This window comes from Episyrphus balteatus, chromosome 4 (assembly GCF_945859705.1).
Source record: "Episyrphus balteatus chromosome 4, idEpiBalt1.1, whole genome shotgun sequence".
Taxonomy (NCBI): Eukaryota; Metazoa; Arthropoda; class Insecta; order Diptera; family Syrphidae; genus Episyrphus; species Episyrphus balteatus.
The window spans coordinates 77,972,722-77,986,194 of NC_079137.1; positions in this window are offsets into that span (position 1 = coordinate 77,972,722).

Below are 13,473 nucleotides of genomic sequence, written 5' to 3' on the forward strand. Positions count from 1 at the left end.
AGCCTTTTGCACGACGAACGTCAACGATGACGACGATACCGATGACAACGAGACTCTGTCTATTGGAATGGGAGACATTTAAAGCTTTTAAAGTCAATTCGATGTCAATAAACATGCAAAAAGGGTTCATTTTGGTGTTTATATCATCAAACTTCATATAACTCTCTCCCCCCCTCCATTTCTCTTTTTCATCGTTATTGGAAGCCAATCAATGAAATTCAAAGTTTTCCCCCCTCTAAAATAATAATATCACTTGGCTGGGTGAAAGTAGCATCGGCTTCAGCAGCATTAAAAGTGTTTGTCTGGTGTTATTGCAACAAGGATATATGGAAATAACTTTTGGGGTGCCTGTGTAAATAAAATCTTTTAAGATATAGAAGAACACACACACTTAAAATATGTGCGATAGGCTTTTCTCTAGAAAACTGATACTGAAACAACTAATTAAGAGTTAGGCTCCCTTAATGCAGTCAAAAGGATCCTTTTACCAAACTTTCTGCAAACCTCCGCTGTTGTTGCATGTTTATAGATATTCGTTTGCACCACCACGAGAACTCTCTTGTATTTCTATAGACGACGCAGACACAAAAAGATTGATAAAGTCTGATTTCGTGATGACTCGTATGAATCCTTTGAGGGCGGATGTAATTTCTAAGAGTTGTATGATTGTATATCTCCAATATTAGGTCTGTCTGTCCGTTTCGTCCATCGGACACACACAGAGTGTCCAACAGAGGTTAAATTTTCGAGGACAATGGATTCCAATTATATCACTTTCTTGACTATATACTTTTTTTTTGTCTTGTATCCTTTTTTTTTTTTAGTTATATCCTTTTGTTCGATAAAAATATCTTTTAAGTCAATTGTTCAAAATGAAGCCCGTTGTTAGTGACCATTATCCTTTTATATTTAGAGAAAGAATGGGATGTCCTTTTTTTTTTGATAACCCCCCCTCCCCTCATTTACCCCCTTTTTGTAATTCACTCTTTACTCAAAAAAACTGATCGAAAAACCATCAAAATGAATAGAAATTGATTTAGTTGAAAACATAATGGAATTGTTCTTGAGTTGCTTTTTATAAAGTTGAACCACGATTTCCCACAAAATGTATATGTCCTTTTGTGTAACATTTTTGGGGATATTCCCCAGAGAGGCATATCCTTTTATGGTGGAATAATTTAGCTAACCTTAAAAAAAAATAATGACATTTACCAAAACAAGAAAAGCGATTGTTTGGGTAAACAAGAATTTTATTTTTTTCTGTTTGTGTTGTAGGATCCTTTTCGTCCTTTTTTGCTTGTTTGTCAATAAAAAAAATTGTGTATAGTTATGGAATATTAATAATATTGCCATTTAAATTTTTACTTCATCTCTTCTATGTCCATGGGCTTTTATGTATTTTTATATATTTTTTGTTTTGGTAGATATTAAACGATGTCATTTCGGTGTCAAGTAGGTCCTTAAGTGAGTTGTTAACAATTTTGTTTACATGCGGGGGCTATTTTAGATGTTAAAAGCAACAAGTTTAACTCGCCATTAAAAAGAGGGTCCATTTTCTGTGTGATGATGATGATGTGTCTCTTTTGGATTCATATTAATGTCTTAATTTGCATCCTTAAATGGTTGTCAAAGTCGTTGGATTTTAATGGTAGACAAGGTATAATGGTCGATTTAATGGTCTAATATAGAAACAATGTGAATTGGTTAAATGTTTATGACTACGGTTAGTATCAATTTGCAAATCGTAACTGGGTTGTCTCGATTGAGGTTTTGATGACATAAATGAGTCTTATAAACTTGAATGGCTAATCTTAATGGTAAATAGGGGCATTAAACAAATAAGACGATTTAAATAAAAATTATGTATGAAAGTGGAAGTTTAAAAAAGATCTTATAGTCTAAGTTGCGACCGTTGAATTAATTAACTCATAAGGTTATACTTTAAAAAAGGTGTTAAATGAAAAATAAGTGATACTAAAAATGAAAAAAAAAAAAAAAAAAAAATAAAATGCGAACTTCTATGTGGCAACCCTCAGGACATGCTCGGGACATCTGCGGGAAACCTTCGGGACATGCTCGGGACATGCTCCGGACATCTTCGGGACATGCTCGGGACATCTTTGGGACAACTTCGGGACATCTTCGGGACATGCTCGGGACATCTTCGGGACATGCTCGGGACAACTTCGGGACATGCTCGGGACGTCTTCGGGACATCTTCGGGACATCTTCGGGACATCTTCGGGACATGCTCGGGACATCTTCGGGACATGCTCGGGACATCTTCGGGACATCTTCGGGACATGCTCGGGACATCTTGGGGACATGCTCGGGACATCTTCGGGACATGCTTCTGACATCTTCCGGACATGCTCGGGACATCTTCGGGACATGCTCGGGACATCTTCGGGACATTCTCGGGACATCTTTGGGACAACTTCGGGACATCTTCGGGACATGCTCGGGACATCTTCGGGACATGCTCGGGACAACTTCGGGACATGCTCGGGACGTCTTCGGGACATCTTCGGGACATCTTCGGGACATCTTCGGGACATGCTCGGGACATCTTCGGGACATGCTCGGGACATCTTCGGGACATCTTCGGGACATGCTCGGGACATCTTCGGGACATGATCGGGACATCTTCGGGACATGCTCGGGACATGCTCGGGACATGCTCGGGACATGCTCGGGACATCTTCGGGACATGCTCGGGACAAATTTGGGACATGCTCGGGAGATCTTCGGGACATCTTCGTGACATCTTCGGGACATGCTCGGGACATCTTCGGGACATGCTCGGAACATCTTTGGGACAACTTCGGGACATCTTCGGGACATGCTCGGGACATCTTCGGGACATGCTCGGGACAACTTCGGGACATGCTCGGGACGTCTTCGGGACATCTTCGGGACATCTTCGGGACATGCTCGGGACATCTTCGGGACATGCTCGGGACATCTTCGGGACATCTTCGGGACATGCTCGGGACATCTTGGGGACATGCTCGGGACATCTTCGGGACATGCTTCTGACATCTTCCGGACATGCTCGGGACATCTTCGGGACATGCTCGGGACATCTTCGGGACATTCTCGGGACATCTTTGGGACAACTTCGGGACATCTTCGGGACATGCTCGGGACATCTTCGAGACATGCTCGGGACAACTTCGGGACATGCTCGGGACGTCTTCGGGACATCTTCGGGACATCTTCGGGACATCTTCGGGACATGCTCGGGACATCTTCGGGACATGCTCGGGACATCTTCGGGACATCTTCGGGACATGCTCGGGACATCTTCGGGACATGATCGGGACATCTTCGGGACATGCTCGGGACATGCTCGGGACATGCTCGGGACATGCTCGGGACATGCTCGGGACATCTTCGGGACATGCTCGGGACAAATTTGGGACATGCTCGGGAGATCTTCGGGACATCTTCGTGACATCTTCGGGACATGCTCGGGACATCTTCGGGACATGCTCGGGACATCTCCGGGACATGCTCGGGACATCTTCGGGAAATGCTCAGGACATCTTCGGGACATGCTCGGGACATCTTCGGGACATCTTCTAGACATGCTCGGGACATCTTCGGGACATGCTCGGGACATCTACGGGACATGCTCGGAACAACTTCGGGACATGCTCGGGACATGCTCGGGACATCTTCGGGACATCTTTGGGACATGCTCGGGACATCTTCGGGACATGCTCGGGACATCTCCGGGAAATCTTCGGGACATGCTCGGGACATGCTCGGGACATGCTCGGGACATGCTCGGGACATCTTCGGGACATGCTCGGGACATCTTCGGGACATCATCGGGACATCTTCGGGACATGCTCGGGACATCTTGGGGACATGCTCCTTACATCTTCGGGACATGCTCGGGACATCTTTGGGACAACTTCGGGACATCTTCGGGACATGCTCGGGACATCTTCGGGACATGCTCGGGACAACTTCGGGACATGCTCGGGACGTCTTCGGGACATCTTCGGGACATGCTCGGGACATCTTCGGGACATGCTCGGGACATCTTCGGGACATGCTCGGGACATCTTCGGGACATCTTCGGGACATGCTCGGGACATCTTGGGGACATGCTCGGGACATCTTCGGGACATGCTTCTGACATCTTCCGGACATGCTCGGGACATCTTCGGGACATGCTCGGGACATCTTCGGGACATTCTCGGGACATCTTTGGGACAACTTCGGGACATCTTCGGGACATGCTCGGGACATCTTCGGGACATGCTCGGGACAACTTCGGGACATGCTCGGGACGTCTTCGGGACATCTTCGGGACATCTTCGGGACATCTTCGGGACATGCTCGGGACATCTTCGGGACATGCTCGGGACATCTTCGGGACATCTTCGGGACATGCTCGGGACATCTTCGGGACATGATCGGGACATCTTCGGGACATGCTCGGGACATGCTCGGGACATGCTCGGGACATGCTCGGGACATCTTCGGGACATGCTCGGGACAAATTTGGGACATGCTCGGGAGATCTTCGGGACATCTTCGTGACATCTTCGGGACATGCTCGGGACATCTTCGGGACATGCTCGGGACATCTCCGGGACATGCTCGGGACATCTTCGGGAAATGCTCGGGACATCTTCGGGACATGCTCGGGACATCTTCGGGACATCTTCTAGACATGCTCGGGACATCTTCGGGACATGCTCGGGACATCTACGGGACATGCTCGGAACAACTTCGGGACATGCTCGGGACATGCTCGGGACATCTTCGGGACATCTTTGGGACATGCTCGGGACATCTTCGGGACATGCTCGGGACATCTCCGGGAAATCTTCGGGACATGCTCGGGACATGCTCGGGACATGCTCGGGACATCTTCGGGACATGCTCGGGACATCTTCGGGACATCATCGGGACATCTTCGGGACATGCTCGGGACATCTTCAAGACATTCTCGGGACATCTTTGGGACAACTTCGGGACATCTTCGGGACATGCTCGGGACATGCTCGGGACAACTTCGGGACATGCTCGGGACGTCTTCGGGACATCTTCGGGACATCTTCGGGACATCTTCGGGACATGCTCGGGACATCTTCGGGACATGCTCGGGACATCTTCGGGACATCTTCGGGACATGCTCGGGACATCTTGGGGACATGCTCGGGACATCTTCGGGACATGCTCGGGACATGCTCGGGACATGCTCGGGACATGCTCGGGACATCTTCGGGACATGCTCGGGACAAATTTGGGACATGCTCGGGAGATCTTCGGGACATCTTCGGGACATGCTCGGGACATCTTCGGGACATGCTCGGGACATCTCCGGGACATGCTTGGGACATCTTCGGGAAATGCTCGGGACATCTTCGGGACATGCTCGGGACATCTTCGGGACATCTTCTAGACATGCTCGGGACATCTTCGGGACATGCTCGGGACATCTACGGGACATGCTCGGAACAACTTCGGGACATGCTCGGGACATCTTCGGGACATCTTCGGGACATCTTCGGGACATGCTCGGGACATCTTCGGGACATGCTCGGGACATCTTCGGGACATGCTCGGGACATCTTCGAGACATCTTCGGGACATCTTCGGGACATCTTCGGGACATCTTCGGGACATCTTCGGGATATGCTCGGGACATCTTCGGGACAAGCTCGGGACATGCTCGGGATATGCTCTGGACATGCTCGGGACATGCTCGGGACATCTTCGGGACATGTTCGGGACAACTTCGGGACATGCTCGGGACAACTTCGGGACATCTTCGGGACATCTTCGGGACATCTTCGGGACATGCTCGGGACATCTTCGGGACATGCTCGGGACATCTCCGGGACATGCTCGGGACATCTTCGGGACATGCTCGGGACATCTTCGAGACATGCTCGGGACAACTTCGGGACATGCTCGGGATATGCTCTGGACATGCTCGGGACATGCTCGGGACATCTTCGGGACATGTTCGGGACAACTTCGTTACATGCTCGGGACATCTTCGGGACATCTTCGGGACATGCTCGGGACATCTTCGGGACATGCTCGGGACATCTTCGGGACATGCTCGGGACATCTTCGGGACATACTCGGGACAACTTCGGGACATGCTCGGGACATCTTCGGGACATGCTCGGGAGATGCTCGGGAAATGCTCGGGACATCTTCGGGACATGCTCGGGACATGCTCGGGACATGCTCGGGACATGCTCGGACATGCTCGGGACATGCTCGGACATGCTCGGTACATCTTCGGGATATGCTCGGGACATCTTCGGGACATGCTCGGGACATCTCCGGGAAATCTTCGGGACATGCTCGGGATATCTTCGGGACATGCTAGGGACATGCTCGGGACATCTTTGGGACATGCTTCGGACATGCTCGGGACATGCTCAGGACATGCTCGGGACATGCTCGGGACATCTTCGGGACATGCGCGGGACATCTTCGGGACATGCTCGGGACATCTTCGGGACATGCTCGGAACAACTTCTTGACATGCTCGGGACATCTTCGGTACATGCTCGGGTCATCTTCGGGACATGCTCGGGACAACTTCAGGACATGCTTGGGATATCTTCGGGACAACATGCTCGGGACATCTTCGGGACATGCTCGGGACAACTTCGTTACATGCTCGGACCATCTTCGGGACATCTTCAGGATATCTTCGGGACATCTTCGGGACATGCTCGGGACAACTTCGGGACATGCTCGGGACATGCTCGGGACATCTACGGGACATGCTCGGGACATCTTCGGGACATCTTCGGAACATCTTCGGGACATCTTCGGGACATGCTCGGGACATCTTCGGGACATGCTCGGGACATCTTCGGGACATCTTCCTGACATCTTCGGGACATGCTCGGGACAACTTCGGGACATGCTCGGGACATCTTCTTGACATGCTCGGGACATCTTCGGGACATGCTCGGGACATCTTCGGGACATGCTCGGGACATCTTCGGGACATCTTCCTGACATCTTCGGGACATGCTCGGGACATCTTCGGGACATGCTCGGGACATCTTCGGGACATGCTCGGGACAACTTCGGGACATGCTCGATACATCTTCGGGACATCTTCCTGACATCTTCGGGACATGCTCGGGACATCTTCGGGACATGCTCGGGACATCTTCGGGACATGCTCGAGACAACTTCGGGACATGCTCGGGACAACTTCGGGACATCTTCGGGACATGCTCGTCACATTTTCGGGACATGCTCGGGACAACTTCGGGACATGCTCGGGACAACTTCGGGACATCTACGGGACATGCTCGGGACATGCTTTTGACATGCTCGGGACATGCTCGGGACATCTTCGGGACAACTTCGGGACAACTTCGGGACATGCTCGGGACATCTTCCGGACATGCTCGGGACATCTTCGGGACATGCTCGGGACAACTTCGGGACATGCTCGGGATAGGCTCGGGACATCTACGGGACATGCTCGGGACATCTTCGGGACATCTTCGGAACATCTTCGGGACATCTTCGGGACATGCTCGGGACATCTTCGGGACATGCTCGGGACATGCTCGGGACATCTTCGGGACATGCTCGGGACATCTTCGGGACATGCTCGGGACATCTTCGGGACATGCTCGGGACATCTTCGGGACATGCTCGGGACATCTTCGGGACATGCTCGGGACATCTTCGGGACATGCTCGGGACATGATCGGGATATGCTCGGGACATGCTTGGGACATCTTTGGGACATGCTCGGGACATGCTCGGGACATGCTCGGGACATCTTCGGGACATGCTCGAGACAACTTCGGGACATGCTCGGGACAACTTCGGGACATTTTCGGGACATGCTCGTCACATTTTCGGGACATGCTCGTGACAACTTCGGGACATGCTCGGGACAACTTCGGGACATCTACGGGACATGCTCGGGACAGCTTCGGAACATGCTCGGGACATGCTTTTGACATGCTCGGGACATGCTCGGTACATGCTCGGGACATGCTCGGGACATCTTCGGGACAACTTCGGGACAACTTCGGGACATGCTCGGGACATCTTCGGGACATGCTCGGGTCATCTTCGGGACATCTGCGGGACATCTTCGGGACATCTTCGGGACATGGCCGGGACATCTTCGGGACATGCTCGGGACATGCTCGGGACATGCTCGGGACATGCTCGGGACATGCTCGAGACATGCTCGGGACATCTTCGGGACATGCTCGGGACATCTTCGGGACATGCTCGAGACAACTTCGGGACATGCTCGGGACAACTTCGGGACATCTTCGGGACATGGCCGGGACAACTTCGGGACATGCTCGGGACATGCTCGGGACATGCTCGGGACATGCTCGAGACATGCTCGGGACATCTTCGGGACATGCTCGGGACAACTTTGGGACATGCTCGGGACATGCTCGGGACATCTACGGGACATGCTCGGGACATCTTCGGGACATCTTCGGAACATCTTCGGGACATCTTCGGGACATGCTCGGGACATCTTCGGGACATGCTCGGGACATGCTCGGGACATGCTCGGGACATCTTCGGGACATGCTCGGGACATCTTCGGGACATCTTCGGGACATCTTCGGGACATGCTCGGGACATCTTCGGGACATGCTCGGGACATCTTCGGGACGTGCTCGGGACATCTTCGGGACATGCTCGGGACATGCTCGGGATATGCTCGGGACATGCTTGGGACATCTTTGGGACATGCTCGGGACATGCTCGGGACATGCTCGGGACATCTTCGGGACATGCTCGAGACAACTTCGGGACATGCTCGGGACAACTTCGGGACATTTTCGGGACATGCTCGGGACATCTTCGGGACATGCTCGGGACATGCTCGGGACATCTTCGGGACATGCTCGGGACATGCTCGGGACATGCTCGGGACATCTTCGGGACATGCTCGGGACATCTTCGGGACATCTTCGGGACATGCTCGGGACATCTTGGGGACATGCTCGGGACATCTTCGGGACATGCTCGGGACATCTTCGGGACATGCTCGGGACATCTTCGGGACATGCTCGGGACATGCTCGGGATATGCTCGGGACATGCTTGGGACATCATTGGGACATGCTCGGGACATGCTCGGGACATGCTCGGGACATCTACGGGACATGCTCGGGACATCTTCGGGACATCTTCGGAACATCTTCGGGACATCTTCGGGACATGCTCGGGACATCTTCGGGACATGCTCGGGACATGCTCGGGACATGCTCGGGACATCTTCGGGACATGCTCGGGACATCTTCGGGACATCTTCGGGACATGCTCGGGACATCTTCGGGACATGCTCGGGACATCTTCGGGACATGCTCGGGACATCTTCGGGACATGCTCGGGACATGCTCGGGATATGCTCGGGACATGCTTGGGACATCTTTGGGACATGCTCGGGACATGCTCGGGACATGCTCGGGACATCTACGGGACATGCTCGGGACATCTTCGGGACATCTTCGGAACATCTTCGGGACATCTTCGGGACATGCTCGGAACATCTTCGGGACATGCTTGGGACATGCTCGGGACATCTTCGGGACATGCTCGGGACATCTTCGGGACATGCTCGGGACATCTTCGGGACATGCTCGGGACATCTTCGGGACATCTTCGGGACATGCTCGGGACATCTTGGGGACATGCTCGGGACATCTTCGGGACATGCTCGGGACATGCTCGGGACATGCTCGGGACATGCTCGGGACATGCTCGGGACATGCTCGGGACATGCTCGGGACATCTTCGGGACATGCTCGGGACAAATTTGGGACATGCTCGGGAGATCTTCGGGACATCTTCGTGACATCTTCGGGACATGCTCGGGACATCTTCGGGACATGCTCGGGACATCTCCGGGACATGCTCGGGACATCTTCGGGAAATGCTCGGGACATCTTCGGGACATGCTCGGGACATCTTCGGGACATCTTCGGGACATGCTCGGGACATCTTCGGGACATGCTCGGGACATGCTCGGGACATGCTCGGGACATGCTCGAGACATGCTCGGGACATCTTCGGGACATGCTCGGGACATCTTCGGGACATCTTCGGGACATCTTCGGGACATCTTCGGGACATGCTCGGGACATCTTCGGGACATGCTCGGGGCATGCTCGGGACTTGCTCGGGACATGCTCGAGACATGCTCGCGACATCTTCGGGACATGCTCGGGACATCTTCGGGACATCTTCGGGACATCTTCGGGACATCTTCGGGACATGCTCGGGACATCTACGGGACATGCTCGGGACATCTTCGGGACATGCTCGGATCATCTTCGGGACATGCTCGGGACAACTTCGGGACGTGCTCGGGTCATCTTCGGGACATCTTCGGGACATCTTCGGGACATGCTCGGGACATCTTCGGGACATGCTCGGGACATGCTCGGGACATGCTCGGGACATGCTCGAGACATGCTCGGGACATCTTCGGGACATGCTCGGGACATCTTCGGGACATCTTCGGGACATCTTCGTGACATGCTCGGATCATCTTCGGAACATGCTCGGGACAACTTCGGGACATGCTCGGGTCATCTTCGGGACATCTTCGGGACATCTTTGGAACATGCTCGGGACATCTTAGGGACATGCTCGGGACATCTTCGGGACATGCTCGGGACATGCTCGAGACATGCTCGGGACATCTTCGGGACATGCTCGGGACATGCTCGGGACATCTTCGGGACATGCTCGGGACATCTTCGGGACATGCTCGGGGCATGCTCGGGACATGCTCGGGACATCTACGGGACATGCTCGGGACATATTCGGGACATCTTCGAGACATCTTCGGGACATGCTTGGAACATCTTTGGGACATGCTCGAAACATGCTATGAGACATGTCTCATCGGACATTAATCATGGAACTCATGATATTAAATATTTAAATGTTAAGATAAAATAAAATAAATTACCAGAAGCATGGGTGAAGCCATAGAGTTGCCAGAGCATATTTTAATTAAATTTTTGAAAATACTTTTACTTGAATACCTGATGAGTTAAATTTTGTACAATACACTGAATTTTGATAGCACACTGAAAAAAAAGTGAAATCAGTAGGGTAGCCAAGAGCCAGGTGTAAAATGCGCTGCGAGTAATCCACTAAGTTATCGTCAAACTCTCTGGGAGTAAATAAATGTCCAAGAAAACTAAACTTTTAAAATAAAACAAACTACAAGAATTTGGTCCTTCGAGCTGGATTAATTACAAAAAAAAACAACAATTTTTCAAATTAATGGCATGACATGAAAATGAGAAAAAAATATATATGTATATTTTAAAGAATTCTGATTTACTGTATGTCCTTGTCATTATTTTCTCATAAAAAGAAAAAAAAAAAACTTTCCAAGCACATCCCACTACTATATTCTTTAAGCTTCAAGGCTTTCAAACTACAATAAAATGACAAAAAATAAAAAAAAAAAAATGCAAGAAAATCCTAAATTAGTATCATGAAACATTTTTTGTCATTTCTCTCATTCCAAGTTTCTCATTCGCCAGCTTATAGTTCACAACTATCTTAATTAAAATTTGCATTTTGTTAATTTTTTTTTTTCTTATATACGAGAATATCCTTTTTTATATTTTTTTAGAAATAAAGTTCTCTGCCGCACATTTCTCATTCATAATCGCATTTACGTGATGGGGGAAGCCCAAAAAAGTATCATAAAAAACTTTTTTCTGCACATTGCTTCGGTCTAAAGGATATATACTTTTTTGTTTTATATTTCTATAAGCCAAGTTGGCTCATAAAATAGTGACCAAGGGAAATAGTATATGCACCTATGTTCGGATTATAAACCACTCCCTAGTTTTTTAGAGAGATAGTCGTATATTAATTTCCACTGAGTATGGCAATTGAAAGTCCCCCAAAAAACCAGTACACTACTATACTATATGAATGAATGAAAATGAACAAATTAATAAAAATACACGAAAGTACAAATCCGTTTCCAGGACGAGGCGATGGTCTGTTCAGCGGCGACACACAAAATAAGTAATTTAATTTCCCCCTCCAAAAAAAAAAATGTGGAAAGGACGAAGCAGACACAAAAACTCATTTCATGGGTCAAAAATTATATCCTCTGAGAAACGTCCATAGGGTTTCAGCTTTTTGGTCCTTTTTCCTCTTCCTCCAAAAAAAAAAAAATAAAACTCACCTTCATTACCCCAAACCTTACCTTTGTTGTTCTGTTGAAGGGAAGCTTATTTCTTTTGGGTTTTTGTATTTTGTTCAATTTTAATGCAGTTAGTGGTAGTTAACCTGGTTTTTGAGCAAACGAGCGAAAGCGAGATGAAAACGGACAGATATGACTCGGAGACAATTCAATTTCGCACACACAGATGTCCTTTGTTTCATTTTCGAACTTCACTCTGACTCTGACTATATACAAATTGTCAAGTGAGTGCCGCATTTACACACAAAAGAAAAGACCAAAAATTTCCCAGGATAAAAGTGAATATACCCGCACCAATGGAAAAAAATATTAAATTTTTGTACGAAAGTAACAATTGCTATTGCTGGCTGCTGGTGCTGCCGATTATGGTGATGATGATGACTACAACGATTATGGACGAATCCTTGAATCTTTGTGTGTTATTCCACAATGCTTTTGGGAGGGCAAAAGCCGATTATCTTTAGCAACATTTTTGCTTGCCTATTTTATTTGTCTCGGGTAAAAATAAATGAAAGAGATAGACATGATTTGGGTAAAAAGGAAATGGTTTTTGGCATTTATTGGGATTCATAAATATCTTTTACTTGGTATTAGGTAGGTACATATGAAAAAAAGGATTCGTTTAGTCGTTTATTGTAAGGATTTTTCGCATTTAAGGGAAATTTACACTTTGCGTGCTTCTTTTTAATGATACAACAGTTTTGTTTTTGCTGTTGAAAGATTGAAGTTATTGAGTTCATAATTTAAGTTAACGTTAGAACCTGTACAACAGGGTGAGCCAGAGTCTTATATAAATGCGAATTTTGCTATTCTATATATTTTTTAAATACTGAAGACTAAACTCTTTTGTCGTCTGTGCCCTTATAACTTTTGAACATTGAAAACGTCTTGTTTGTCTGGTCCCATAGAATTGGACAATTAATGGTGTTAGAAAATAAAAAAAGATTGATTTTTTTTTATGAAAATAGATTGGGTTAAAAAAAATTCTAGCTCCTTCCGTAGATGTCGTACAGGCATGATTGATATAAATATTTTGAGCTGAAACTTCAGGCTTTCAGATGGTTTAAATTTTTGTATAAGTTTTCATATAAAAAAATGGATCTAATGGTGTTAGAAGAAAAAAAGTTCGATTTTTTCACTTCTTTCATTAAAAATTAATTGTTTTCAATAAATAATTTACCTTTTAAGCATTTTAAAATTTATTCTTTAGAAGAAATATTGAGCTTTTTAATGGTGGAA